This window comes from Perca flavescens, chromosome 13 (genome assembly GCF_004354835.1).
Source record: "Perca flavescens isolate YP-PL-M2 chromosome 13, PFLA_1.0, whole genome shotgun sequence".
NCBI lineage: Eukaryota > Metazoa > Chordata > Actinopteri > Perciformes > Percidae > Perca > Perca flavescens.
In genome coordinates, this window is record NC_041343.1 from 3,977,919 (window position 1) to 4,004,449 (window position 26,531).

Below are 26,531 nucleotides of genomic sequence, written 5' to 3' on the forward strand. Positions count from 1 at the left end.
CCTTTAAATTCAGTAAAGTCCATGTTTGGTTAAAAACTCGGCACTCTCTATCAACCTCTTTCTTTCCTATGAGTTGACATTTTTGAGAGATAACCAACACAGTCTCACTCCCTACTCGTCAAATGTATGACGCATGGTCAAGGACCCTGGCGTCAAGTTTCAACGAAATAGGGGTACCCTTGACGTTATTTTTCGACGAGGGGGTCCGTCAGATAGACATTCATGTTATTCCCTCACCGTCGGATATCGACGAAAGAAAAAAACACGCCCCCCGCCCCTTAACTCGAAATCTGTGACAGTATTGGTATTTTTAGCCCAATAACCGCTGTTTTAATCAACATTATTCACGAGATAGTATCATGGTTTATATGTATTTCTTTTTATGTTATTATTTCGGTATATTTCGGCCAGGTAAGGTTGAATTGCTTTTTTTGTTGATTTATATTTTTTAAACTATAATGCTACATCTATCAACATTTATTTAGATGTTATCATGGTATTCATTTCTTTACTTTAATAATATTATTTCGGTCTTATTACGGTGAAATATTACAGTATAGGCTAATACAGAACATTACGATATGATCCGAGCAGGAAGCATTCAAAGCCGATAGGCCTATCCCACAATGCAATGCGGCCATTCATTTCAAAGAATCGGGCAGCGATCAGCTGGTCTTTAACGCCAGGATCGCTTCAATATACATATATACAGTCAGTGGTCAGTATCACTTCAATATACATATATACAGTCAGTGGTCAGTATCACTTCAATATACATATATACAGTCAGTGGTCAGTATCACTTCAATATACATATATACAGTCAGTGGTCAGTATCACTTCAATATACATATATACAGTCAGTGATTGTGTCACCAGCAACAACACGTTGCTCAGTTTTATTCCAGTAAGTTATGAACCATAATAACGTTTAAACGAATCCGCGAAAAACTCCGGAGTGACGAGTACGCGTCCGCTTGGCGGATACGAAGATAAAAATATATAGGCCTAACATTCGTAATATAAATGTTTTTTTCTAATGTTGTATTTGAGGAGTTAAACAATAAAGATTGTTATAATATTAAAATACAGTTTCATGTATTTGTCTACGTTTAAACGAATCCGCGGAAGTGACGTGGAAATTCCACATCTCGTCTGTGAAAGAATGTTTCAAGTTGTACGTGAGAATTTACACAATAAAATACTAATAATGAAAAAATTGTGTTTTATATTTAGCACTTTTATTTGCCTTATATATACTATATAAAAAACCTACAGTTGAGTGTTTAGAAATACAGCCTAATGGCTTGTTTGACTAATTTGCATTTGTTTTGAATTGTACTGTTGTGAAAAACAATATACAAAGAGAAGCATTTTTTTATTTTATTTTCCATACATAGTTATTTAAAAACGCAATTTTCTAATTTTGCAGATGATGAATATTACTAGCAAAGACTAAAGGGGAAAAGCATAAGTATATTTATGTGTGGGACTTAGTTTGATTTAAAATCACACTGCATTATTAGTTGTTTTAAATAATTACTTTTTTGAAATATCAATTTATGGTAGGCCTAACATATTCATTATTATATTCAGAACATGATCCTCATATCAATCACCGTGGTTACAGCTTGTAGCCATCCTAACCTTTGTAGCCTTTACTGAGACTACCTTTTCAAAATTAAGAAGGGACTAGTTTTAAGAAGCATTTTCAGGAAATTAAAAGGATAAGCAGATTGTTACCGAGGTTTTTGTTCACTGAGTTAGATGTATATAGCTTTGTTTGGGTATGTGTACATATACAACACTTGTATATATATATATATATATATATATATATGGCATTTTTGGCACACTTCTACCTCAGCCCTACTGCACAAAGACAAAACTCACACATCTCATTCAACCATTTCACAAGCTGAGAAAAGGGTCATGACATGGGTCAGAGCAGTGGTTCCCAACCTTTTTTCCTTGGTGCCCCCCCCCCCCTACTCATGTCTACGAAAAGCTGACCCCCCCCCACACACACACACACACACACACCTTTGAAACTGAAGTTGAGGTAACTCTCCAGATAGAGCTGGGTCAGAGGATATCAGAGGTCATAAATGATGAACCAATCCATCGGCTCTGCTCCTATAGGCCCAATGGTGTTCATATGGACAACATGCACCTTTGGCTGGAAGGCCCGTGTTGAAAGTGTGTGTTATCATTTAGAGCAGACACCCACGGTGAATCAGATGGTTTATGTTATACAAGGCTGCATTACAGAGAATTTTATTATGACTCTCATGAAGGTTGTGTAGAGGAATAGAAACCAGTCTCTCCAGGCAAGCACACAGAATATGGTCTGCTCTATCTTTATTCTCCATGCCAAGTATGAGCTCTTATCCTCTGGCAGAAGATATGGGTAAACTTAACATTTCTAAACTATAAAAACGTTGATGATGATATAGGCCTAATTTGGACCTACCTCAATTAAAACTTTAAATAATGTTGCTTGAGATTGAGGGTGTGCAATAGCTTCATGATATGAAGCATGGTTGTGTTGCTCTTGTCACTGTTTGTGAAAGATGAGCAATAGATTGTTGCTGTGTGATGTGCTTCAGTCTAGCCTATATCACTTTGTTCATGTTGTTTTTTATTTTAAGTATGTCAGCTGTATGATAAAACAATATGTCAAGTGTTATTTGTGAAGCATTTGAACTCAAGGCAAATATCCCTCTGGGGACAATAAAGTAGGCTATCTCCTGCTAAGTGGTCTCCATGGTGTGTAAAAATTAAAACGTTGTTGTAGGACTATAGCAAACACATCGTTGGAAAGGTCTCAACCTGGAGAGTAACATATGTCAGTCTGAAGAGGATACATTACTCCTGCTTTGAAATATTGACCTCTGAACCTTGAACCCAGTACATGTATGAAGGCCTGTCATTTAGCAACAGAAGGTTCTACACACATAAAACCAGCTGTTATAGAAAGCTCTGGACCTCAGCTGTCATGTAGATATGGTCACCAAAGTTTATCCACTGTAAGCACTGTCAAATATGGTAATAAGCTATATTCACCTATTTAACGATTACATTTTTAAAATCTGATGACACCAGTGTGTTCTCCATCCCAAAAAACCCCAGGGTGTATCCAAAATTATACACTGCCAACTTCTACTTATGAGAAATATACCAATATATTTTAAAACTACAACTCCCATAAGAAACGCCACAGAAGCTGTTACAAAGCTTGAGCACTTGTAGTTTTTCCGGGGTGGGTGGGGGACTCGTTCGGCTCCACTTTCTGCTGTCTGCCGTGAAATGGCTTGATTCCACTTCAGATTGAGGCCGCCCGCCGGCCGGCCGAGCACACAATATATGAGACAAATACATGAAACTGTATTTTATTATTATAACTATCTTTATTGTTTAACTCCTCAAATACAACGTTAGAAAAAAACATCAATATTACGAATATTATATATTTTTATCTTCGTATCCGCTGAGCGGGACGTACTACGTCACTTCCGGAGTTTTCCGCGGATTCGTTTAAACGTTATTATGGTTCATAACTTACTGGAATAAAACTGAGCAACGTGTTGTTGCTGGTGACACAATCACTGACTGTATATATGTATATTGAAGTGATACTGACCACTGACTGTATATATGTATATTGAAGTGATACTGACCACTGACTGTATATATGTATATTGAAGTGATACTGACCACTGACTGTATATATGTATATTGAAGTGATACTGACCACTGACTGTATATATGTATATTGAAGCGATCCTGGCGTTAAAGACCAGCTGATCGCTGCCCGATTCTTTGAAATGAATGGCCGCATTGCATTGGGGGATAGGCCTATCGGCTTTGAATGCTTCCTGCTCGGATCATATCGTAATGTTCTGTATTACAGCATATACTGTAATATTTCACCGGTAATAAGACCGAAATAATATTATTAAAGTAAAGAAATGAATACAATGATAACATCTAAATAAATGTTGATAGATGTAGCATTATAGTTTAAAAATATAAATCAACAAAAAAAAGCAATCCAGCTTCCCTGGCGAAATATACCGAAATAATAACATAAAAAGAAATACATATAAACCATGATACTATCTCGTGAATATTGTTGATTAAAACAGCGGTTATTGGGCTAAAAATACCAATACTGTCACAGATTTCGAGTTAAGGGGCGGGGGGCGTGTTTTTTTCTTTCGTCGATATCCGACGGTGAGGGAATAACATGAATGTCTATCTGACGGACCCCCTCGTCGAAAAATAACGTCAAGGGTACCCCTATTTCGTTGAAACTTGACGCCAGGGTCCTTGACCATGCGTCATACATTTGACGAGTAGGGAGTGAGACTGTGTTGAGATAACAGCTCATTCATGTCCATGCTAACGTCTCCCGCTCAGTTCGCGGCTCGTGGATGGACACAGGGGTCCGACCTTAATTTTACTGTCTATGGGTCCGACACATTGCAGTTCTTTTTCTACTTCTTTTTAATTGCGACTTGCAAACAGAGAAGAAGCTGCATACGTTCGCACAACAAAAAAAAGAATGCCCAGGTCTGCTGTATGGTTCTGGCCGCGATTTTTTTTTTAACTCATTAACGGATAGGATTTGTAATAATATTGATTGTTTGAAATACAATCATTCACTCAAAATGTAATCAAGTACATTTTAAAATACCGATTATAAAAACTACTTAATACACAACAAAACTACTCAATACAGTAACGTGAGTAAATGCTTTTTGTTACTTTCCACCTCTGGTTGTTAGGAATTATTTAATTTGGGTGGGGGGGTAAGGGACCTGGATAATGGATTGGGCGGCCAAGAAAGGTTGAGAACCACTGTGCTAGACTGTATATGAGTGTGAATAGTAATGTAACATGGTCATTTGTATTTGATGCACTGTTATTTGAATAAGAGTTATACTGGTATAGAGAAACCATTCAGTAAACAGTGTAGTAAATCCTGAGTTAGTGCAGTCATAAATGAGGCTATGTGTGTGCTTTGTGAATTACAGAAGGAAGAAAAGAATGAACGTTCCTAAAAACCACGCACACCTGGAAAATCCTTCCATACATCCAAGTATGTAACATACACAGGCAAATCACAATGATAATGTGGTCAAGCACACCTACATCCGTCCAAACTGGTAGTAAGTACTTTATAAGGTTTAGCTGCAACAGGATATATATGATAATGAAGAAATCCCACCGCTAGTTGACAAACTAAAAATACGTCAGCATCCTCACACCTCTTTGTCTTCTCAGCTGAAAAAAAGAGCAAATCTAGGAGAGGGTTAACAAGTCCCAGGTGCTACTTCTCTTCTCTTATGGCAACTCATTGTCTCCGTCTGCTTCTGGAACATCACTCAATCCCAGCCTCACGTGGCGACAGTGACACTCTCATAAAAGAATAACTGCTGGGGGAAAGGTATAGCTGATTAGAGATGTTAAGTTATTCATAGTACTGTGTCATTTGCTCGAAGAGTAACATTTAGAGATAAATCATCAGCCTTACCCAAGCATGTGATGGACATCAGAGAAAAAAACTAATATTAATTTTGAAGTTCAATTTTACAAAATGATAAAAGCGGCAGTGATGAATGATTGAAGATAACATCTCAACTTCCCTAAATCAATGTTTAAGCTATTGTAGCCACATTTATTAAAGCCCAGATTGTTTGCTGGATTTGTTTTAGGATAAAGACATTTATCGTAGGAGCGCTGCAATATGATCATAAATCATCAGCGTTAGGGAAATAGCCACAGGTATAGCCAAAAAATGTATTGAATTTTACTTTAGACTAAGTACAGTTATTTCAGCTTTGTATTTCAGAGTTTTCTACTGCAACCAACCTTTTCGTTCCAACTTGTCACATTGTGACACATTGCCAGGACCTTTTGGCATCACTTGTCAACGCACTGGGTAGCCCTGTGCGTCCAACTGTGACGCTCCACTACGGTCGCTGTTTCAAACACGGGGGGAAACCTTTTCTTTATTTGCAGTGTGTTGAGCTCTGAGCCTCAAGCAAAAGTTAGGCCTGATTAAATGTTTGCCGGATGACCCTGCGTTTTTTTGCTGAAGTGGAGTGGGTCCTTTGAAATGACTGACAGGGTTGCAGGCGGGGGTTTGAGATCCAGGGAAGCTACGGGGAGCTTGACTCACCTGAAACAGACATGAGCTCTCCAGAAGTTCTCATCTCAGAAATGTTGTGTAATTTTTGGTTCCACTATTTTCTTTCTGTATAAATCAGTATTTTCTTGTATATATATTAATATCCTGAAATAAATAATAGGCTTAGGATAAAGCACATGTCAACGTGCTTTTTTATTTGCACATAAAAATTTGTGATAATTTGTGTCTAATGAACACAGTGCTGTCTATTCCCGCTGTGGCCGTCCATGCATGCAGGCTCACTCAATGCACATTACCGGGTTCATGATTGTCATGGGATGCAACCCTAGGTATGGTCTGTTTAAAACCGTATCACCAACCACCGCCTGTCAACTGTGTGTTGGCGTTTCTATCGTTTCTCGGTGGAGAGCAATTAAAAGACAACATGGCAACGCCGACAACATTTTCTGTTTCTTTGTCGTCCCACGCTAAACATTCTCTGTATGATTTGAAATGTATTGATAATACTGTATACTTTTGCACATAGACGTGCACATTCATGTATGGGCCGCAGCGGTGGAAGAAGTATTCAGATCCTTTACTTAAGTAAAAGTACTAATACTACACTGTAGAATATTCTAAAAGTACTGCAATGAAAATTATACTTAAGTAAAAATATGTAAATATCATTAGGAAAATGTACTTAAAGTAAAGAAAACCCCTCCCATTGTAGAAAGAGTAAAGGATCCAACCAGTTGTGTGTTTAATGGTGTCATCATCTCAGCTGGACTTGTAGACCGTTATATTGTTGGTTAGTTTACTTCAATCAAACATCAGATTTTATAAACTATATGTGTTTTGTGTGCAGAAATCTTAAAGGTGCCCTGCCACACATATTTCATTACTTTGTGGTAATGTCTGAAGTTCTGTCATGGACTCTGTAACATTTTTTGTGGAAGAAATGCCTTGGTTACCTTGTTTCAAGCCATAAAACCATAATGATCATATGGTATAGAAAGCCTGCAGGAAGACTCAGCTCGATTTCTGCCAGTTCTCATTATTTTTCAATAAGCTAAGCTGTTTGAATCTGATTGGCTAACAGCTAGCCAATGATAACCTGGCTATCAGCATCCTTTACCCAGCCCAACTGGGTGAGCTCATGAATAGTAATGAGCTCAGGCAACATGATGTCAGACTGACCAGCTTTTGTAATTGGGCTGATTTCTCCGCTTATTTCTTTTTAGTGGCTAGAGCTGACAGAGGAGGTAGCAGTTCATTTTAACATTCACCACATAACACAAACACATATGGACCTAACATATTTCAAAAATATGCAAGTAAAAATGGTTTTGTATGGCAGGGTACCTTTAATGTGTAAAGTAACTAGTAACTCATCAAAGCTGTCAGATGAATGTAGTAGTGTAAAAAGTCCAATATTTCTCTCTGAAATGTAGCCGAGTAGAAGTGGGAAGTGGCATGAGAAGAAAAGACTCAAGTAAAGTACAAGTACCTCAACATTTGTACTTAAAGATGCAGTAGGTAAGTCTTATAAAACTAACTTTCTGTCATATTTGCTGAAACTGACCCTATGATCCAGTAGTACTACATTAATTATGTAATATAAAAAAAATCCAGCTCCTCTGGCACCACCTACAGCCTGTAGTGCGATTGGCAAAATCCCACCGCTCCCGGTTGATTTTCTCCAATCAGGGCCACAGGGGGTGTCTATCTGCCTGTCAATCACTGCTCAGGCACGCACACGAATATAAGAGCGTTCTCCCCTCCCCCTTCCCCCGTGCACAAGCTGCAGAAAAGTTTCCCAAAACTCCGGTGGTGAAGTGGCTTTTCAGAGGTGGCGTGAGCTCCGGGATTTTAAAGATCTGAAGAACGATGCAGATGTAGCCACATTTCTTCGCGACAGGTAACATTTACCATGAATGATTTACCTTTCACTTGGTTATTAGTAGTCAAAAGTACGGATTCAGAATTCTGACTTTATTCTCAGAATTCTGAGATTAAACTCAGAATTCTGACTTTATTCTCAGAAGTATGGGTACCTGTAAGGGACCAATGAGAGGGAGTAATTCTGAGATTAAAGTCAGAATCTGAGGTTAAAGTCAGAATTCTGACTTTATTCTCAGAATTCTGACTTTATTCTCAGAATTCTGACTTTAATCTCAGAATTCTGAGAATAAAATCAGAATTCTGAGATTAAAGTCAGAATTCTGACTTTAATCTCAGATTCTGACTTTAATTAATTCTGAGAATAAAGTCAGAATTCTAACTTTAATCTCAGATTCAGAAAAAGTAATTAGTCAATTTGTTTTTTTCTGCAAAAAATGGGGACAAATAAAAGTGTTAGGTACTATACTATATCCAGTGAGGACATACAGTATGAGGATATAAACTGGGTTCTAGAACTTGTAAGCAGTGAAAGAATTTAAGATGGTTTAAAACAACCCACCATAGTGTTATATGTATATTAAGTTGTTTTAATTTGCCAAATATGTATCAAAAATATAGGCCTTGCTATTCCGTGTGTTCTTAAGAAATGTTTGACCCACAGCAACACCATTTTCATGTATTTCTCTGATCATCGTGTATCTACTATTAGAACTTTCAGCATAACTGTTTTAGTTTTTGTGCAAGATCAGCTCTTTCTAGGTAAATTGATAGCTCTGTTTAATTGTGACTAGTTGACACCTTGCACTGGGTGACTTGTTTTTAATCCCAGTGGAATGTTTTTTTCATCCTTGTGTCAAATATGAATGACTAATAAACACTTTAACACTAATATTCTTGAACTATATTTTAAACCTCATGTACCACATCACTTTTACCCATATGGAAAGAGAGCTTCATCAACATTCAATTGAATACCTGAATACAAATGTGAAAAAGTAACATTTTATTAACATTAAAACTTCATATTAAACATTTTATTGGTAATACAATAATAAGATGGTTAAATCTCATAACCACATAGTCTGGTCTGTAAAGTGCATATAACCAGAATGACTTGACTTTTTAAACTAACATTTGACTATTAAATGTAACATTTAACATGTTTACAGTAAAGAGGCTTTAAAAGAAATCTCAACTAATGAGATGGTCACAAGCTAAACGTGCATGAACACCACATGACCAATTCTACATAATACATGCAATATATTGATGCTTTAAAAAATAAAATATATATCCTTAACATCGTCACGTATAGCCTCTATCAATGCATCTTCTACAACAGTAACCTAATGTAAAAGATCATTAACACCCCAGGTCAACATTGGCTATTCAACCAGGGTCTGTTACCTCAAAAGTTATATCATAAAATCAAAATCATACATGTAGTGTAGAATTAAGGCAAGTGTTAATGCTTATGACAACCTGTAAAGCTATATGCCAGACTTGCTTTTAGTAACAAAGAAATACCTAAATAAATAATAGAAATAATAATTAAAATGAGAACCTGAGAATTTGGAACATGGATTCCTGAACAACTACAGCCATTTGGCATTGCTAGTATCAAATGTGTTGATCCACAAGGTAATGTAAGAACGCACAATTATCAGACTGCATTGTATAGTGCATGTGCAATATCAAACAGTAAATGTATCCAAATTAAAAGCCATCAGTTTTGCGGCTCACAATTCTTACATTGCCGGATTTGGATGACTTAATCAAACTTTCTTTCAGTAACAAAGTCATATTTGCAATTTTAGCACATAATAATCAGATAGTAATAAGTAAACTTTAAAGACAATTTGTATCAGACATTGTCTGTTCAGAAGGAATAAAAATTCCAACATGACATCACAAGATACCATTAAATAGGTTTTAGGTATTTAGGTAATAGGTATTTTAACAATAATCAGCATTATTTAAAATTTAAAGACCTGAAAGACATATAATGCAACATTTTGCAAACATGGCTAATGCAAAATAGTATAGACTGGGAAAATAACAATAGTGTTGAAAAACTGCCAGCCTTACTTTTAGATTATGTATGGTTGTAATTAGTTCAGACTTAAAAAAATTGGTCTAGATTAACTAGTCTGACTAGAACAATACGCTTGCTGGTCTAACATGACATTCCAGCCAATAGTCAGTTGTGGCTTGGGAACACTTGGCTGAAATGAAATGGTTGTTTACACGCAACTTTCACATGGGTCATTATTTTGCAACTTACAAAAAATCCTATAGCTGATATAGCTGACTGCATAAAGCAGTGATGAAGCACGCCACAGTTGTTGCTGCTGTTGGAATGGAATTCTTAACCTCAATTAAACAAACAAAACATGTTTCTGTCCAGCAAGAAGGTTTGTGTTGTACAGCTGGATAACTTGATCTGGTGGAGATGAATATGGCTTTGGTAATGATCAGTATGACAGTTTGTTGTGGTATGTGAATGCACCACCAAAACACATGGAACGATAATATAGTTTTTGTAGCAAAAGCTGGGCTTCCTTCTGCACAGCTGGAGCAACTTCTCTCTGACTATTAAGGGTCATGCATAAGTGCTTATTATACAGTATGTCCTAAGTATCTATTCCTCACACTTCCTTGCATTTCTATCCTTGAAATCCTGCATTAGTTCAAATGTGGAAAGTCTTAACAGTGGCTTGTTGTTGGATAGGTTTTGTCAATCTAAACAATGTCCATTACCCTGACATTGCTTTCAAGAACTGCATTAAATTCTGAGCAAAAGTCTGGGAAGTTCTCATAGCTGTCAGCTATATGCAGAATCTTCCCACGTGTGCCCAACTGGTCTTCTTGTGAACTCTGTCATTTCTTCAAATTCCATATAGATACTGTCTGTAACTATGAGATCAGATCCAGTACAGAAGCGCAGGAATTTCTGAAGTTTACTTTCATCTAGCTCCCTGATGAATCTTTTCAGATGATTTATGACTTTGTTCTGTTTTGTAGTCAAATCAACGTCAAATTTCAGCAGTTTGCAGACCTTTTTTGTGGTTGGTTGCAGGTCAGAGAACAACTTGGTCAGTGCTTCTGGACTGAGAGAGAGAGGATGATGATGGGTGATCTCCCTCCAGCAGTCAATGACAAACATGGGTTTTTGGACAAGTTCTTTGTGCGATATTTCATCAACTATTGTAGGAAGAGTCTCCGCTGTGATTCTCCTTCTACAGTCATAGCTGTCTAGAACTTCTACAAGATCATCAGAGTCAACTGTGGACAAATTACTCATCGCTTGCATCAAAACCTCACGTTCTTGGCTGCTCACAAACTGCAGAAAATGTGCTTTAAGGTCACTATACACATTGTTGAAAAGCACCTGTTCAAGGAAGGGGAGTGCAAGTTTGTTTGGCAAATATTGACAATCTTGGTAACCTTTCACAAGGATTCTGCCAATTGCCTTCCATGTTTCAGCAGGGAAGTCGTGGCGAATGAAGGGCACTTTAACTGTTGTACCAAGTGTACATCGATCATAGAATTCCTGCCAGAAGCAGCTGAGAACATCTCTTAATACCCCAGATCCACTGCCTGCTTCTTCTTTGTTGTCTGGAAGTATGCGTTTCACATTCAGTGCTTTCTTCAAAATCTCTTCATCCGAGAATTCTGTAATCATGTCATTTAAAGTGTTAGCATGATGTATGGTGATCATTATCACATCCTCTGGATGAGCTGGACTGGTGGGCATAGGATAACCCTCATAGATCAATGTGTCCTCTGTGTCTTCTTCAGTGCCATAAATGGGACCAAAGGTAATTTCAGAGTCCACAGACACATTTAAAGAAGACTGGACTCCATCAAAACCAAGCATGACCTCTCCCACTTGTAGTTCTGCTGTACTGATTTCATTGCCACTGTGTGCAGAGACAAGAATGACTTCAGATGTCTCGCTGGCATCATCTTCAAGATCTTTTGGCTTTGTTGCAATGTAAAAGCGCAACATTGTGAGCTTTGCCGTCTCATACATAGTGCCAATGGACAGGCAAGTGTCAACAGTAAGGTGGTTCTGTTTGAAGTCCCACACCTCAAACTCAAAATCTGATTCTGGTCCTTTAGGAGATATTCCATTGGGGAAAAAAAGTTTCTTTCCTTCTTGAAGGATATCTTTTAATCCAGCATTAACGGCCAATGGAATTTTTCTGGTGCCACCTCCCTGCTTTGCCCTCACCTGTTTGGCTATGTGACTGTCACTGTGAATCCATCCTATCGCTACATTTCGTGTTGTTTTTAGCTTCTTTGTCTGTGTTGTTCTTGTGTCAGCATGTGATATGTTTTCCTTGGTGCCTTCCTTTCTGACTTTCATTTTCTCACGAAGTTTTTCTAATAGCCCTTGTTTTCGCTTTGAGATGGGCTTTTTACTTTTGCAATAATTGAAGATTGAAGATTGCGATTCGGTCTCCATAGGAGGGCATGTAATTTGCATCATCCATGAGCACGATGACGTCGCTGTCAATCTGCACGAAATAATAAAGAAAAAAGACAATTATCTCCAACGTGCACATTCCATAAATAATAAGGTTAAGCCTCATAAATCGACAAAGTAGGCTCTGTGTCAATCCAACTGAAACCTTTGACAACTAGACAAGATTTACCAGATCTCTCAATCATTTTAAATACAATGGTTCAAAAGCAAATTGATAGGTTCATTTATTCTAAGGAGTAAAATATCTGTGCATATATTTATATAAACTTGAAATCATACAATGTCTGCCAGTAACTTTGTACACTCCTTGTCATACTCCTTTATTTGCTTAATTTAACTTCTATTTGTCCACAGCCCAGTTTAATTGGTGGATGAATTAACTTGTAATAATCCAGATGTGTGGCATACTCCTTTCTAAAGTGTTTATACCTAACGTTACAAACGAGAAATAGTTTGAGGTGTTTGTTGACTTTGCAACTCGATCGCAGTGCGGAGACCGCTTTGTTAGCTTTGGCCATTGTTTTATACAGTGTATGGATGAAGCATCATAACATCGAAAACCCTGTTTGCTGGGGACGAGTCGGCGTAGAGACCGTCGGCGAAATCTCGGCCTTATCACCAGGAACAAATCGGCACTGGCCCTCATCATGTTAACATGTTAACACGCATTTACTTGTGAAGCATAACAAATATATAATGACAAACTGAAGTGAGCATTGAATAGAACAAGCGCTAAGGCTTACGATGTTATGTTCACTGGCTGGCTATTCAGCTAGTTACTGTAGTTTTAGTCAGGCACTAACATTACTTTGTATGTGCATATATTAATTTAAATATATGTATATATATATATATACATATATATATATATATATATAACTGAAATAATCTAACTAACGTTAGCAGCCGGTGTGCAGCCTATATATGCTTGACTGTTACAGCTGACAGCTGTTGCTCATATTAACGTTAGGTGATCGGTTTGTTTTTAGTATTCCTCCGTCTACTTTACAAAACTCGGTCGTTAAAACATTAAAAAACACTAAAGAACAGAGTTTCATACTAAAACGAGTGTCTCATCAGCGGACACTGCACGTCAGAAACATGCAATTAGCTTAAAAACATGCTAACGTTGCTAGCTAATTCGTGTGTGCATTTCATATCCGCAGCATTTCTGTAGTCTTTACAAACACCAGGCACCAAACCAACGTATAATTCTCTTTTACTCACCTTTTGTTCTTCCAGTAATGTAATTGCTTCATCCGGGACACCTCGACTGCGCAAAAACTCACTTATATCCAAGTTCGACATGTTCAGTGTGTGGTTCTCCATCATGCAAAGTTAGTCCCTCTCATTGGTCCCTTACAGTTACCCATACTTTAGATTAAAGTCAGAATTCTGAGAATAAAGTCAGAATTCTGAGAATAAAGTCAGAACTCAAATATATTTTTCACCAGTGGCCCTAATCCTCTTCCGTACAAAAGTCCACAAAGCTACGTTGGTGAGGATAATAGTAACGTTTGCACAGTGGTCGGTCTGATATGATGCTGAAATGGCTAACGCTAGCCTGCTAGTTAGCATTGTTTTACTGTTGCTGAGTAAAGTTAACATTGTGTTAGTGTTTTAGTTATTGAAAATGTTGTCTGACATGCCGGCAGTTCTGTCAAACTCCCTTGTGTGGGAGGGGCTTAGGAGACGGTTTGGAAAGGGGGGAGGGACTGAGAAGTTGTCGATGTTCAAATTTGTTGGCAAAGTCCTGGATCTTCACAATCTTACCTACAGCAGCTTTAACTACAGTACTTGAGTAAATGTTCTTAGTTACATTCCACCTCTGATGGGCGTGCATGTGTACAACCCCCTTCAACCCCCTCCTCCAAGAGCCACAGTGTGATTTCAACACTTGCTGCAGGTCTGAATGAAGAAATGACAATAATTTGAATAAACTTTTCATTTAATTAGCTATTTTATGAAGTTCCTCGCAAACTATTTTTAAATCACTGATTTAAGGTGTCATGCTTTACTGCAGTATGGCCTGGCTCATCAGCTTGTGAAACTTTGCATATAATAAGAAGCATGTAATCCAAATCAAAATTTGTATGAAGATTATTGGCCAACCTGTTCCACACTCTATCCAAGCAACAAACAATAAGAGCATGCTCAGACTTGCTAACACTATCTCTACTGACTCCTTGCATGTAAAATACAAACTTCTGCCCTCCAACAGGCAGTTTAGAGTCCCTCTATTTGAATGCAACAGGCCAAAGAAGTATTTTATACATCAGTGTATTCTGTTAATAAACCAGAATCAGTGTGCTGAGCTCTGAATCCAGAGGATATCATGTGATATGTAATGGTCATGGATGTTTTGATGTGCTTTTGAACATCTATGGAAATTGTCTTATGTGTAACTGTTATGTTCAACTTGTGTGTAGTGTAAACTGACAATGCAGTTTTATGTATAAAGTAATTGTAGTGTTTTTTTCATGATTAATTTTTTAATGTGCTTCTCTTTTTCCCAAAGTCCCAGCCGTAGCATGCAGACTATATCATGTTTAAGCATAGTACTGCACCAAGCTTAATATCTAATGTTACTAAGAATGTTGTACAACTGCCTGACTAGTGAAATAAATTATGGAAAATATACTGTTGCAATAACATTATATCATTTACTAAATATGTGTATATATATATATATATATATATATATATATATATATATATATATATATATATAATATAATGTTATGTTTGTTATGAATGATAAAGTTTAAAAAGTGGCACTCAGCGGCAGGGGTGCTTTACTGTGATTGGCACAGCTATTTCAGAGCTATGAGACCAGTGATGTGATTGGCTAAGTGTATTTATTAATCACCACACAGACCTGCCAACATGTACGCATTTTTTGTACTCGGCACGCATTTTGACCCTTAAGTACGCTTGTACGATTCGCTGCTCTCTAGGTACGCATTTTGTTGCATCTCGCATTTCTCCGGCTTCAGTCTATGCAATCTACATCTATGATGTTGATTCTGCCGCTGAGCAGTGGAGTGAAAAGCTTTCGGCCAATCAAAGCGCTGCATTTTAACCCTCCGCCCACCTGCCTCCTAGCCAAATGCTTCACGCGTTTAATTCAATTCAGTGCCTCAGCAAGCTAGCCTGTACGGATAACTGTAGGCTTGCACGCCATGGCCGAACCGCCTCAAAAAAAGGTTCGGAACGATTTCTTATCGGGAGAGATGGCCTTTCCTCCTCATGTCCAAACTACCTTACAGAGACAGTATGTAGAACCTCATCAGGCCTCCACATGTCCAGACTACATCACAGAGACAGTATGTAGAACCTCATCAGGCCTCCACATGTCCAGACTACATCACAGAGACAGTATGTAGAACCTCATCAGGCCTCCACATGTCCAGACTACATCACAGAGACAGTATGTAGAACCTCATCAGGCCTCCACATGTCCAGACTACATCACAGAGACAGTATGTAGAACCTCATCAGGCCTCCACATGTCCAGACTACCTCACAGAAACAGTATATAGAACCTCCACACGCGTTCTGCACAATGTGCAAGACAGACATCGACATCAGTCACCAAGGGGCAACAGGTAACGAACACCCACCCCCCAAAACATGATATTAAAAAGAAATGGATGATACGAAAACAAGCGTTCATAGTGTCCATCAGTGATGGGAGTAACACGTTACAATTCAGTGGTTGAGTTGACTGCAGAGACAGATGTTTTTTACGCTGCGTTGAAGCGAGCTGTCCCATCACTGTTCCGTGGTCAGAACCATAACCAGAGACGGTAACTGACAACATCTGTGTCCTGTCAGTGGCGACAGCAATGTGACCGAGCAACTGACAGATAACATGTCGAGAATTAATGTTTAGTCTTGCTACACGTAATGTTACATTTTATCAGCATTGGAAAGTAACCATAGCCTACCGTCAGCTAGTTTGATTCAATTTTAATTGCGTATTTTTCATTTTCTCCTACTTATTAGGCTACTTCTAGTCCACCACAATTCAGACTGAGTCAAGTAGGCTATTGAACGTTTGACTTAACTATTTATTTTATAGCTTTAGTTACTTTGCAGTGTCAGATTAATAATACAAAATAATATGAATAAATTATGATGTATTAAAGTGGATAAAGATGAGACTTTGTTGACCCCGTGGTGAAATTCACAAGCTACCTGCCAAGAATACTTCCGCTTTTATTTTGGTGAAAGTAACTCAAAAGTAACGCAAAAGTAGTGTAAGCATTACAATTCAGAAACAGTAATATTGTAATCTAACTAATTACTCTCAAATGACAGTAACTAGCAATCAATAATGTATTACATTTTGGAATTAACTTGCCCAACACTGGTGCCAATAGGCTAGCCTATCACACCTGCCATCCTTCCCATTAGTTGGGGGCAGTTAGAAAAGTGGTGGAATGGCTAGAAAACTAAAAGGTTTTAGAAAGATAAAGGTAACAGTTAGGCTATTTATGTGATGTGATGGCAACTGACATAATGCAATGTCACCCATGTCAAATTTTTAAAAGCGTATCTAAAATATCTGACCCATGTTATTTATTAGCCTATAATTATGTCTCTGTCAGGCTTCAATCTTGTGCTTTTTTAGTAGTTGCTTTAGGCCTATTTAAAGTTGCTTTATGAGTAAATAATTACTTAGACTACTTAATTTCCCTTCAGTGATCAGAAGAAGGCTACGTGTTAACCTGGTCTAAGTCTCATCTTTAACACAGAAGTACTTAGGCATATGTATTAGCTCTCTCTGCCTCCTGTTGGTTAGACTAACAAATATATGGGCACAAAATATTGGACAGGATATAAGAAAACATTTGTATAGTAGTTTCAGTACACGTACAGCAATTCATCCACTCCTCTACACAGTAATACTAATTTATTGTAATCTAGAAGGTAGTGATGAGCCAAACAATGTATTTTCAGGTGGAAGAAGTTTCCATGGGCTATGCCTCCTGTACAACAGTTTGTTTTCAATTCAATGTTAGGAGTGATAGCAGTAATTGTAACTAATAAACCTTGATTGGTGAAATTATATTATGTAGTATGGTGTTAGGTATCTCATAGGTTTCTCATTGGTGAGTGCAACGGTGGCGCGTATATTGGTGGTGGGCTGTCAGTGATTGGTGCGGGGGTTGTACTCATAAAATTTCTTCAAGGTTGGCAGGTCTGCACACCCTCCACTTTATATTCCACTTCAAAACAACCCGTTTGCACTTTGCGCTGCTGCACCTATACTTGCACCACAACAGCAGGCGTTTAGAGAAGCCCACACAGTGTAATGGTACGTGGCTGGGTTGTCTCCACGCTTCCCATTTATCATCTATGTAAACAGCCTGGCAATGCATTCTGGTACCGTTGCAGCGAGTTTCGAGAGACTTGGCGTCAAGCTGCTTTATGCAAATCAGGAGCATCCAGCTGGGCTCGCCGCTTCTCGAACACTCCTGAAAATCTTTTAAACTGACCGCTGTCAATCTAAAATGAAGACAGATCCAACAGCTGCAAAGCCTGTTTCTCTCATCAAATGTTTTCAATAACACATTTTGGCGAACTATTTATGTGAAATAAGAGAAAGTTTCCAAACGCGCTACTATGTTGGTCTGTTGTGAAATCCGGGAGCAGACAGCCCACGAGGGAAGTGTTCGTCCAATCAGGTGCAGCCATCTCGGTTGTAGGAGGGTGGAGCCTGTTTTTTTTTTTTTTTTTTGGTTTGTCAGTGGTCAGTGTAGAGACACTGATAACTGCTAGTGGTGAGAACATCAAGCGTCCAATGCTGGGAAGCGGGGCGATCCCTGCCGTCAAGAAATGCCCCAGTGGACACGTACCATAGGACCTACCAATTAGCATTGGTCATTGTGCTTGTTGTAAGTTAAAGTAGGCGCCTTGATGTTCATCACTATGAATGATGGGATGGAAAAGAACACTTACAATGTCATGAGGAAAGACATTTAAAGCAGGGGTCGGCAACCTTAGGCACGCGTGCCACCATGGGCACGCGGCACCTTAACCAATGGCACGCTGGCAATATATGTGCAACAGAGTTATTGATGTGTTGAAATCATGGCTCAAAAATCATCCGCATGCCAAATTACAACGTTCACAGTTGCCAAACTCATAGGTGCCGAAAAATACTGAGCACCCACGTGTGCCAGACTGCCAGTTCATTTTTATATTAATTTAATATTAAACATTGCAGGTGGTGCTAAGTGGAGCGTCTGTCATAGTGTGATTGGTCATGTCGGTGGCATTGATTTATAATTTCCCACGAAGCTGATTAAACTTCTCATCTCCAATCCTATCTGTGAGAAGTGGCGCTGTCTTGAGTTGAAAGAGAGCTACTACGGCGTGTGTGTTCGTGTCGGCCGCTGTCCATTTCCTAAGATTCTGAAATGCAAACATTTTTGACTACTTTTTTTTTAAAGGGTGTGCGCGTGTGAGCACCCACGGAGGAAAACATAAATCGGCGCCTGTTATTTACAGTAGTTTGATTGACTCATATCTCTGACTGGGAACAATACAAAGAGGATTACCAACTGCCGCTGGGGCAGATGAACTAACGTCTTGTTACTGTAAGGTGGCTACAATTAAACCTTTGTGAGTTAAAAGCCAATACTTATCAGTGCACTCACCTGTGTAGACCGGCATCAACATGTAGAAAGCGATAGTTCAATCTGCTCTGTCTGCTCAGTCCACTCTTGTCCATTGCGCTGTTTTACGCAAACACAGCTCTACTCTGCAAATAGCGAATTTTTACAAAACAAGCTAAAGCAAAAGCTGTTGGTTTGTAGTCTTTTTTTGTATCTTAGTTTGCAGGGATCTTGAAATTTGGACAAATTCTTATAAACTTAAGCTGTCTGAAGAAACCATCCTCTCCGCTGGAGCGGTAAATATGGATGCATTATGAGACCAAAACAAATACATGTGGCTACTTAATATGCACGTGAATGACGCAATCGTGAGACATACAGGACCTGCTTATCAGTCCATTCGTCATTAAAGCTGGGCTTTTCCACAACTTTTCGCTTCAGGCTCTTTGACAGTGATATTTTTGTCAGCCCATTTTCCACCAACCATGTTTCCATAATGATAATAATAATAATAATAATAATAATAATATACAATAATAATAATTACAAGGTCCTGATTATTACAGATTCCCTGGATATTACATTTTGATGTGATTTCATAAAAAAAAATTATGTTAACATGGCACACTAATAAACAAGACATTTTGAAAAGGGCACTTCATATCAAAAAGGTTGCCGACCCCTGCATTTAAAGTGTCCTGACAAACTTGCATGCAGCCAACTGGCTGCTCTAATTATTCATACATCAGAGGTCTTCAGAGGACAAAATGCAATATACAATATATCCCCATCTGATATGTATTTGATGGGGAAACAGACATTCGATTAATGGCTCCATGTTAATAATTTTTTGGGCTTTTTATGGCCTTTGATTGGCTTGAAGAAAGGAAAGAAGAGAGAGAGGTAGGACGAGGTCCACGGGCCGGATTCGAACCCCGGGCCGCTGCCTACATGGGGCGCACATTCTACTGGGTGATCTAGAGGTTGCCCCGTGTTCACTTTTTTATTTTAAATTCAACATAACTCCCTAGACACATTTGCAGATGCCAGCCACTGGCATGTATGCTGTCTCTGCATCTTTTTTCTCTTTTGCAAATGTATCGGCCATGATATCTTTTCCATAAACACTGTGTGACAGCGCTGATTTCCCCAGAGTCATATTACATAAGGTGAAATTGGTTCAAAGTCCCTTGAGTAATACACCACTAGTCTCCTTGAATGTTCAGCCCCACCCTCACCCAATCACAACTTGTGTGTGCACACACAACACACACAAACGCATGCACACATTAACACATACACACACACACACACAATACACTTATCCCAAAGGCACACAATCAGCATGCTGTGTCTCATTTTTCCAAAAGTTCACTTTAAGTCTGCCTTCTAAAATAGAAAAACTAAACAACCACATCAATCATAATCGGCATTTCTAAACATTTGCATTTTTATAATCTTCTAAAAGCAATTTAAAAGTATATTTGTGCTTAAAAAGCATATTTCGTTTATATATACTATCTGTATCCAGCCATACCATCAGATGTTGAATCAAGAATGATGTTGCTTCATTTACATTTAAACAAAAGTACATATTTCTGTACATTTTATATAATAATTACCTTAATTATTAGGTATTGTATTTATATATCCTATATATGGCAATATCACAATGTAAAACCCTAAGCAGAACATATTGTACGCGTCAATACAGTATGACATAGGGCTTAGAATTGTAAAAAAAAAATATTAGACATTTGAATGTGTGGATTACATTTCTATAATGTGGCTGGTGCTACCGGAAGTAAATAAATAATGGTGAAGAAGAAGACGCCACAAACACAGCAATGAAAATGTCTAAGAGAAAAGACGAGAAGATTCAAGGAACGGCAAGAGATTCTGTTGTTTATGACCACATAACAAAATGGGATATGTGATCACGGTGTAATTCACGTCATGTCCTGTCTCCTGCACGCTCCAAAGAGAGGAGGAGAGAAGTCTACGGTGTTTTGATTCAGTTTTACATTATATAGGAGATTATTTGAATTGTTCATTTTGTAATGTGTAGGTATACAGATCTTTTAAAATACATGTTTATGTTGAAATACAGTTGTTGCCCATTGCTTACACACTAAAAACAACTGCTTAGACCAAAGCCTCAATACCTAAACTTCTTGTAGCATACCTTAAACACAGTGTAACCATAGCTTAAACACATTGTCAACTTTGCACTTTGTTTGCAATTTTTTAACACACTTATTGCGAAACACTACACACGTTTTCTTACATTAGACACATTTTGTTAAAAAACTAAATCTCCTGTTATCATTGGGAAAACACTCTGTTCAAAATGCAAAACTCATCTGGCAATTGTAGGCACTTACATACACACCTGAAAACACTTGCACAGAAAATTGAACACCAATCAGTCTGAGCCTTAGCACTACAAATAGGCCTCAGGTAAGCCATTTTGAGAACTTTGCAAGCATGGAGGCAGTGAGAGTCGGAGTAAGAGGAGGACAAAGAGAGAGTCGGACATGGAAGAGGACAAGGACAAAGATGAGGACCAGTGCGGAGACATGTATCAGATGACATCAGGGCTATAATGTTAAATCATGATAAATCATGGCCTGTCCATGAGGGAGGATAGGCAAAGAGTCCACCCTAACCTCAGTCGCTACACAGTAGCATCGATAATGAGTCATTCCGACTGGAGAACAGGTATATCTTCAAGTTTCTACTCCAGACTGTACCTACTGTATGTTTCACATGATTCTCTATCATATTACTGTACTAACTGTACTATACAAAAATGGGTAGTACTGTGAAGTATATGTAAAGGAATACCATTGTGATGTTACAGTACTGTGTACAGTTTGAAACTACAGTATGTGAAAAAGAACCTAACCAATGACCTCTTGTGGTGGCATTTTCTACAGAATGGTTGGACGACCTCTTCAAGGTGGAAGGGAACGTCTCTTTACTCAACAAGAGCTTGCCATCATTGAAATGGTGCGAGGAAATAATGCAATCCAACTTCGTGAGTTGCAACAATGCATAATTGCGAATAGAAATGTATTCAACTATATCAACAAGGTCAGCATTTCTACACAAGTCACATCCTACAGAAACCTAACTTCAGAATGGAGCAGCTGTACAGGGTGCCATTTGAGAGGAACAGTGCCAGGGTCAAGGATCTGCGCCATGATTATGTGCAGCTATGTGTCACTTTACATACTATATGTTGTGATGTGGGAATGAGGGTTTATGCTGCCACCTGCCCTGCCTGTAGCTTGTAGTTTTTGTCTATACTGACCCAACCCAGCCCCTACTTGTGTAAAAATATAGGCATTGTACTTACTGTATGTGTTTTCAGTAACACTATTCAATATTTTGTGTTACAGAGAGTTCTGGATTTTGCTGCCGCCGAACTGCCACATGAGTTCATCTACGTGGATGAGGCAGGCTTCAATCTGGCCAAAACCAGGCGTCAGGGCCGTAACGTAGTTAGAAAAAGGGCCGTTGTAAATGTCCCTGGGCAGCGTGGGGGAAATATCTCCTTGTGTGCTGCAATTAGTATCCAAGGCCTACAATACAGAACAGATCATTGCACTACATGCAGTTGTGCAGGACAGACTAGAGCAGCTCAGGTTTGTTGTCATCTGGGATAACGTTAGTTTCCACCGGGCTGCTCTGGTCCGAGATTGGTTCAACAACCATAACCATTTCACACTTTTATACCTGCCTCCTTACAGCCCCTTTCTAAATGCAAGTATATGATCGGCAACCACACCCCACATACCTCTTCTGCAAGCAATGGACGAGGCATGCGAAGACCCTTAGGTGGGATCAATCAAAGGGTGGATTCGGCACACAAGGCGATATTTTCCCCGATGCCCAGCCCGCGAGGACATCGCTTGTGATGTTGACGAAGTCTTGTGGCCAACAGAAAGCAGGATCCATACCCACCCTACCCATGCCACCCACCACACTCACACACACGTGTTTTTTTTTTTTTTTTTTTTTTCCCCCAATAGCAATTTATCCAGTAATTGTTTTTTTACTTGTGTTTTGTTGCTAAATTTTATGATTTGTGAGTCTATTTTTCTTTATTTCTTTTAATGTTAGTTTTTTGTAAAAACTCTTGTTTGATTACTGCAGAAATTTGCTTTTGTCTACTTTTACAGTTTTACAGAACACTGAGTTTAGTTTATTTATTTAGAGAAACAGGGACAACGTACAATAAACCTTAACCAAAAGGGGAGAGATGCATAGTACCAGGTTTTAGCTCAAGAGCTAATTTTCACCCGTAGTCCCTGGGCAGGCTGATCTTAACTAAAATACACTATACATCATACATACATGAATAGTAAAACTTACATTGACCAAATAAATAAAATACAAGAAAAGGTCATATTCACACCTTTCATGTACTCAGCTCTACTCTTATAGACCTCAGAACACACACACACAACATATATCCAGTCACATGTGTGTACAAATTTGATTTGACAAAAGCCATTTCTTTGTCTGTCTTGCAAACGTGTAAGAGTTTGTGCTTCCTATTAGCTCTGTAGGCAACCTATTCCACTGACGAGCGGCCACACAAGAAAAAGCATTTATTCCAAATGTTGTCCTGCGTTTAGGGATCCTGCATTCACCTCGCACTGTAGATCTAGTTGCTCGAGCCGTTATTTCGGAGCCCAAAGATATGAATTCTTTTAGTGGAGGAGCAGCGATGTCATGGAGGATTTTATACATCAAACACAGATTTGTGTGGATTATCAGATTTTCAAAGCTAAGAAATTTATATTTTACAAGAATATGACAGTGACGGAATCGTCTGCCTTTCTTATCGTGAATCTTTAGAGAGCTTTTATATAATGACTCAAGTAGCCTGAGGGCAATTTTAGTAGCCTGTGACCAACTTGTCATACAGTAACGAAAGTGTGGAACAATCATTGCATTTAGATAGGCCCCTGAGTCTGAGAAAATGACAATAAAAATAGAAACAGAAAGACTGCAGTGTTTTATATAAAGCCCATCAGTGCGTTGCTGGTGATATATGCGTAATTCAAATGCTGCTTGTGTGTATGGTTTTGGCGCAAGAATTTCACTTTTAGAAAGGAGTGTTAAGTTTTCATTGCAGTTTCATTTTGGCATAGATGTGAGTTGTTAATCTCCAAGTGCTATGTCTGATTGGCTTGTGTGTAGAGTTTTGACATAATGAGCCAAATTTTGCAAAAAGTGTGTAAGCAAATAGGCAAAAACTGTAAATAACAAATAGCAAGTCGTTATGTCTCCTGTTGTATTGGTTTGCCCTCTCATGGACATATTGTGCAGAAATGGATATTTGAAAATATGTGGTTTCAGACGGACATTCTGACAGCCCTATTATGTCATATATTCATACATGCATCCAGGGCTTTACAGTTTTTCTTGATTGCGTTGACCTGCTTAAAGAAACTGGGATCCACTCTGTTTTCATCACTGTCTCAGCAGAGCAGAAGACACCTCTTACAAATGTGTTAACCCTTTCTCATTGGATTGACACATTCCCTCACCCTTTTGCAGAACAGTTAACACAGATGCCATTCAAGCAGTCCAAACTCCATTGTTTTAGCTATGGTAACGAAACAGAAACCATCTGTTTCTAACTATTAGAAACTACCTACATCAGTATGAAATCACGGAAGCACCTGTTTGGTACTCCTTCACACAAATCTTCATTTAGCAAACAGTGTGCAGGCCTTAAAGGTGCATCGTCTGCGTTGTTCTTTGCAAACATGAATGGAAGAGGTCTAAGACCGAAGAGTATCAATAGTGGCTATTTCTTATACTCTACAGTAATAGATGTTTATACTTTACTGTGATAGATTTTATTTTTATTTTCTTATACTCTTATTTTTTTTATGTATTTTGTGTAATATTTACAGTATTTCAGTTTTCAGCCACAGTTTCAAAATAAGAATCAATGGAATCAATAAAATTTGCATCAAAGCATTTCTGATTCTAGATCCAATTCTTTGCAAGAAGGCAAATTTGTCAACAAATGGCACTGTCATGAAAGCTCCGTCCAGTAATGAAGCTCAGCATAAGTTCTTACAGGAAGACTTCAAATTTCTTCTTTTATCACTCCTAATTGATCATCTGTTCCATGGCATTCGCCGGATTCAGCTGTTTCATTGTTAGTTAAACCAATCAGATTCAGCCACATATCACAAGCCAATCACAGCATGACATCCTGTTTTAAATCTTCTCTCTCCTCTGCGGTTGTCAGTTGTCGTTTCAGGAATAGAGCACGTCCCGCCTCCTCCCCTTCATCCACCAGTTGTCTCACCCACGTACTCCGTGGATCGTCAGCTGTATGGCTATCTTGATTGGTTCCTGGGCGCCTTCATCACCACCACCAGGGTCTGGACTCCATCAGGGGATATGTTTGGGTTCACTACCCCTTTTATAACATATGGATTAGATGGAGTCTAATCTCCAGAGACTTTGCATATTGCATTTTCATATTCTGTCTTGTACAATAAACATGTTCATAATAGCAAGGAAGTCTCTCCTGATTGCAATAGACTACAATGACAAGCAATGGTGCCAGGGCTGGACTGGGACAAAAAATCGGCCCTGGCATTTTTGGCCCAGGCGGCCCACACCCACTGTGATTGGTCAGACAAATTCCCTGCAGACAGTCCTCTTAAAATATGCGTGCATTCTATGATATGAGTTGCCTAGTGTTCAGCGTTCATGTGATCGTTTTGAATCCTTCAAGAGGGGACTCAAGACTTATCTGTTGATCTTACACTTAAATAATTCATTCATTCTTAGAGTTATGATTTGTATATTTATGGTATTTTTATAATTCTTTTATTATTGATATTTGATATTGTATTGTTATTATTTTTATTATTACTATTTTGCTTAATATTGCCTTAGCAACTTTAAAAACAGTTTACTGTTAATTTTAACTATTGTAAGATTCATATTTTGTCGCTTTGGACACAAGTGTCTGCTAAATACTGTAACCATAACTATAACCCTTCCCAAAAGCTACAATAAAGCTGAGAGTAGTATATGCCCTGGAAAAGAGCACCAATACAAGAGAAGCTAATTAAGCCATTCAAGAACACTGATGCTTGTATCAATCTGTCAGACTCTACAACACCTGCACCACCGGATAATGTTGTAGTTTTTTTCGGGTCCTGTCTCAATCAGCCACCACTTAGCATGGCTCTATGTATATATTTGTTATTATCTGTATTTATATTTTTCCAACTGTATTAATATTTTTTCCATTCCAAGTACTTACTTTTTCAATATTATTTATATTATGGTCACACTTAAATATAATTTATATTATGGTTAATTA